This window comes from Thunnus maccoyii, chromosome 7 (assembly GCF_910596095.1).
Source record: "Thunnus maccoyii chromosome 7, fThuMac1.1, whole genome shotgun sequence".
NCBI classification, from domain to species: Eukaryota; Metazoa; Chordata; class Actinopteri; order Scombriformes; family Scombridae; genus Thunnus; species Thunnus maccoyii.
In genome coordinates this window covers 28,411,964-28,417,697 of record NC_056539.1, presented here as the reverse complement: position 1 = coordinate 28,417,697, position 5,734 = coordinate 28,411,964, and the positions used below count along the sequence as shown (strand labels likewise).

Sequence of the window (5,734 nt, the reverse complement as noted above, 5' to 3'; positions counted from 1 at the left end):
TTGTTTAGTCAGCCAATAAAATGTGAGGGATGGCTACGTCTGGTCCAATGGTTGAAGAGAATGCGGCGAATCCGTATGAATACACAGCTCTCGGCCAATCAGATAACGAATACGTTTTTAAAATGCCACAAGCCACGCCCTAGAGTCTGAGAGACAGAAAAAACGAAGCTGTGTCACTCTCACCGTATTTTTCGACACCTCCAAAACCAAAAATCTAATTTGCCCTGTCATTGATTACAATCTAATTCCACCGAAGCAGAAAGTAATAGCTTGGATTGACGTGTACAAATTTGCCAAAAAATAGAGTACATTAGTGTTTTACATTAAATCCTGCGGACCAGAATGTGGCCCGAGATTTTACTGTGGGGTGATGCATTACTTTACTTATACAATCATCCCTTCAACGTGCATGTTATTGATCACTCGGGTTTAACTGGAAATGTTTGACGCAAATATTTAATCCTTATTTCATTTTGTGCCTGACTTTGTTGTGAGTTTTAACTTCAGGATCTTCACCCAACTGAGTGTCATGACTAATATAAGTGTGAAGTATCTCTGTGGAATGAGACACGTTCCCATCCGAAGCACAGCTCGCCGTGATCGTATAGTGGTTAGTACTCTGCGTTGTGGCCGCAGCAACCCCGGTTCGAATCCGGGTCACGGCAGTTTTTTGAGGAGGCCAAATAATCCACGGAAGAGTCCCCACATAAAGTTGAAATGAATTAAGTCATACACACTTCTGGAAGACGTAATCAGATCATTTACTTAAGTAAAAGTACAATTACAGCAAAGTAAAAAAAGTCCTGCATGAAAAATTAAGTAAAAGTACATAAGAATTAGTTAAAGTATTGCAGTAAAAGTAGTGGTTTTGTCCCTCTGACTGATATATTATTATATATGACATCGTTAGATTATTAATACTGAAGCATCAGTGTTGTAGCTGCTGGAGGTGGAGCTAGTTTCAACTACTTTATCTACAGTTAGCAAGTTTAGTCCAGTGGTTTCCAACCTAGGGGTCAGGTCCCTCTAAACTGTCGCCAGATAAATCTGAGGGGTTGTGAGATGATTCATGAGAGAGGTAAGAAGAAAAAATAAAGTTATACAGATACACAAATCTGTTTTCAGTTTTGGGACTTTTTCTCTAATCTTTGATTTTTTTGTGAAATATTGGATCATTTTAACATTTACTGCAATGAAACCATGTGAGAAGTTTGGAGGGGAAAATTACTATTTGGTGGAGCTGTTAACAACTCATAGACATCTGAAATGTGACCACGACTACACACTGCTTTTTGTAAGACGTCAAAAGCCAAAAAGGTTGGAAACCACTGGTTTCATCCTTAACAATGTGTTGTATTTTAAAAGCTTGTTATATTATCCATTGTGTCATATCTTCATCTGAAAAGTAACTAAAGCTGTCAAATAATTGTAGTGGAGTGAAAGTACAAAGTAGCATCAGATGGAAACACTCAAGTAAATTACAAGTTCCTCAAAATTGTACTTACCGTAAGTACAGTACTTGAGTAAATGTACTTAGTTACTTTCCATTACTGGTCATACAATAACATTACTGTTCAAAATGTAGCTGATAATTCTAGTGAAGTAGGAAACTTGTGCTTATGTAGGCTACAGTATTAGAGTACTCTCCATCACTGGGATGGATGCATTACTTAACAGGCCTACTGGCCACAGCTAGGCCCAGTTTGAAGGTTTTTTTTGTTGGAAAGTCACAGAGCTCAGTTAAAGATCTTTTTATATATTCAATATAAGTTTGTGTGTAAGTAGTGCGAACACAGACAGGACAGGATTGGAGTGAAACAGTGTTTATTTTCAGGACTGCAGGGTTAAGTCAGCCAGGTGAGGCACGGGGAATGGTTCAGAGCAGAGCCAGGCAGAGATCCCAGAGGTGAGGTATGGAGCTCAGTGGGTCCAGGTTAGGAGAGCAGACAAGTAGGAGACAAGGTCCAGGAGACAGGGGCTGGAGGGCAGAGCAGACGGAACTGCAGGGAAGAGGGAAACAGGTTCAAACTATGCACAAAGCAACAGGTAACTGAAGTATGAACAAACAGCTGGAACTGACTGAACAGAGGCTACAATCTGGCAGAGTGGATGTGCCAGAGCTGAGAATATAGGTGGGGTTGATTGCAGGATTAGGTGCAGCTGGTGGGGCTCTGCTCTGACTCCAGCACACCTGTCTCCACTCAGACAATCACACACACACACACACACAGAGAGAGAAGAGGGGGAGAGAGCCACTGGGGAAGTGACAACAATTAGAAAGACAGAGAATTAGATTTGGAGGGAGTGTCAGGAGAGACAGCAGGAGCAGATGTAACAGTTATATCAGCACAGCATCATGAGGTTAGAGTAACATTTCATTCAAATACACTAACATTAGTAAAGCAATTTAAATCAGAACAGTCTAGGGAAATAGAACGTGCATCTGAGACTTCCTCTGATGGTTTCCTATAATATTTTGTAGCATGTTTTAGTATTTATTATATTATCTGTACAGAGGAGTGTCAGTGTGGATTTGAAAGACTCTTCATCTTTAGTGTGATTTAAATACTGGAGTTCATGTGCAGTTTATGAACCAACAGCAGCATCTGTGAGCTCTGCTTCACCTGCAAGATGTTGCATCATTTTTTTTTTTTTTCATTTCTTTCCGTCTGAGAGCTTATTTAGGAGGGTTGGAGGGACTTTTGCATGTCTGTGCCCAGAGGCCCATTGCATCATACTCCATCCATGCTTATAACCTTCTTACAGTGTGAGAAATCCCAAACATAATTTAAATATAATAAAAACTTTGATTTGTGTAACACTTTCAAACACAATGTCAGTGTTTTATGAATTATACAGGACTCAGTTTTGCCCTCAAAAAGGAGATGTTAGAGATTTTCAAACAGTGGATATCCATAATTACCAACTGGGGGCAGCATCTCCCAAGAGTTCAGTATAATCATGCCCACTACAGGTCAAATATTCAAGAGTGAAATATTGTATTTTGTAATAGATAGTGAGTTGATTACACCTTAACTGAGAGGGAACAATAACAAGTTTCTAAGAAAACAGCCTAAGCGTTTGGGGGTTTTTTTACCTCAAGAGTTTATGAGGTTATTTCCAGTGAGGACTTCCAAATTAATGATTTTATTTTGTTTTGTGTTTTTTTACATTGTGTTAATATAAGTTGTAATTGTAAGAGGCACCGTTAGAAAGAAGACCTCACATATAAATGCACTTCTCCTGCATGTGGACCAGTATTTTACTATTTCCATCTGCTGACTCTTTAAACGAAGTAATTCATTTGGTCTAAAAACCATAAAACTCTATTATGATATCAATATTTCACATGTTGAACAAACAAATGGGATTAAATTTATACAAGTAATAGTTGATGATGTTGTTAAAGCTACAGGAAGCCTCTGTTATCATCAGTCAAACCACCAAGGTGTTGCATGGATCTGCCTTAAATCAATCATTTAAGTTGAGACATCAAGACAAAGGTAATTTAACCTTAATGAGATATTTGAGCCGGTTACCTCAGAGTATCAAATGTTTTCTTTCTTTCAGCTGTTGTCATGCTAAAAAAAAAAAAGTCCAAATGTGCAGGTCTGTGTATTATCATTGTCTGGACCTCAGACCTGAACTGACACAACAGTGTATTAATTATGTCATACTACTATGTTACCCATTGTCAAATAACCATATTTTTTTCTATCCACTTGTTCTCTTCTGAAGCACGGGCTTTTTTTGCATTATGTCTTGCATTAGAATTTTTTTGGGTTCCTGCAGCTTGCATGCAATTCATATGTCAGCACCCTGACATATGACCCTCAATAGTTTGGCCATCCCAGATTTACAACTCAGGTTTAACTGAAAGTGTCTGACACATATATTTAATCCTTACTTCATTTTGTTCCTGACTTTGTTGTGATTTTTAATTTCAGGATTTTCACCTCACTGAATTACAGGTGTGAAGTATCTCTGTGGAAACATGCACATCTCTATCTGAAGCACAGCTCGCCGTGATCGTATAGTGGTTAGTACTCTGCGTTGTGGCCGCAGGAATCCGGGTCACGGCAGTGTTTTCAGGAAACCATATAATCCACAGAGGAGACCCCCAAGTCCCTATATGAAGTTGAAACAAGTGAAGTCATACACAGTAGTGGAGGAAGTATTAGAGCTTATGTCGGCCGATACCGATGACATGCCGATAATATCGTGCATCCCTAATATATATAGCGGTGTATTACCGCTGTCTGGATCTCAGACCTGAACTAACACAACAGTGTATCAATTCTGTCATAATACTATGTTACCCTTTCAAATAACCATATTTTTCTATCCACTTGTTCTCTTCTGAAGCATGGGCTTTATTTTTTTGCATTATGTCTTACATTAGACTTTTTAGTGTTCCCACAACTTGTATGCAATTCATATGTACTTCAGGATTTTCACCTCACTGAATTATAGGTGTGAAGAATCCCTGTGGAAACATACAAATTTCCACCCGAAGCACAGCTCGCCGTGATCGTATAGTGGTTAGTACTCTGCGTTGTGGCCGCAGCAACCCCGGTTCGAATCCGGGTCACGGCAGTGTTTTCAGGAAGCCAAATAATCCACAGAGGAGACCCCTAAGTCCCCACATAAAGTTGAAACAAGTGAAGTCATACACAGTGGTGGAAGAAATACCCATATGCTTTACTTAATCAAAAGTACCAATACAACCATGTAAAAATACTCCATTACAACTAAAAGTTCTGCATGAAAAAACCTAAGTAAATGTACGTATGTATTAGTTAAACTAAAAGTGCTGGTTTAGTCCCTCTGACTGATATGTTACCATATATGACTGACTTTGTTGTGATTTCTAACTTCAGAATTTTCACCCAATGAATTTCTTGACTAATATAGGTGTGAAGTATCTCTGTGGAAATAAGTAGGCTACCATCTGAAGTGCAGCTCGCCGTGATCGTATAGTGGTTAGTACTCTGCGTTGTGGCCGCAGCAACCCCGGTTCGAATCCGGGTCACGGCAGTGTTTTCAAGGAGCCATGTAATCCACAGAGGAGACCCCCAAGTCCCCATATAAAGTTGAAATGAGTGAAGTCATACACAGTGGTGGAAGAAATACCCAGATGCTTTACTTAATCAAAAGTACCAATGCAACCATGTAAAAATACTCCATTACAATGAAAAATCCTAAGTAAAAGTATTTAAGTATTCACTAAGTAAAAGTACTGGTTTAGTCTCTCTGATTAATATATTATTATATATGACATCATTGGCTTATTAATATTGAAGCATCATGTTACTGTTGTAGCTGCTTGAGGTGGAGCAGTGGTTCCCAACCTAGAGGTTGGGCCCCTCCAAAGGGTCACCACATAAATCTGAGGGGTCCTGAGATGATTAATGTGAGAGGAAAGAAGAAAGAGCAAAGTTCTGATACGCAAATATGTTGTCAGTTTTTGAAATTTTTCTACAATATGTAAATAATATATATCTATTAATCAAATAATCCCCTTCTCATCCCCCTCCCATGGGGGGATGGTGGTGTGTCTTCCTCAAGCTCTGGTCCTCTACCATAGGCCTGGGATTTTGAGGGTTCTGTGCAGTATCTTAGCTGTTCCAAGGACTGCGCTCTTCTGGACAGAGACCTCAGATGTTGTACCTGGAAACTGCGGGAGCCACTCTCCCAGTTTGTGGGTCACAGCCCCCAGTGCTCCAATCACCAC

The 5,734-nt window shown here is 39.5% G+C and overlaps 1 long non-coding RNA gene and 3 other non-coding genes across 4 annotated transcripts; 3 read left to right on the top strand and 1 right to left on the bottom strand.

Annotated features, from left to right (window-relative positions):
* Positions 1-593: 593 nt before the first annotated feature.
* Positions 594-665, top strand: trnah-gug. Its single transcript has one exon. It is a non-coding gene; the product is annotated as a tRNA-His (tRNA).
* A 1,142-nt stretch (positions 666-1,807) lies between these two features.
* LOC121901155 lies at positions 1,808-2,167 on the bottom strand. The gene is made up of 2 exons (XR_006097185.1): positions 2,081-2,167; positions 1,808-2,000 (listed from the first exon to the last, which is right to left on the bottom strand). It is a non-coding gene; the product is annotated as an uncharacterized LOC121901155 (long non-coding RNA).
* A 2,357-nt stretch (positions 2,168-4,524) lies between these two features.
* Positions 4,525-4,596, top strand: trnah-gug. Its single transcript has one exon. It is a non-coding gene; the product is annotated as a tRNA-His (tRNA).
* A 369-nt stretch (positions 4,597-4,965) lies between these two features.
* Positions 4,966-5,037, top strand: trnah-gug. Its single transcript has one exon. It is a non-coding gene; the product is annotated as a tRNA-His (tRNA).
* Positions 5,038-5,734: the final 697 nt, after the last annotated feature.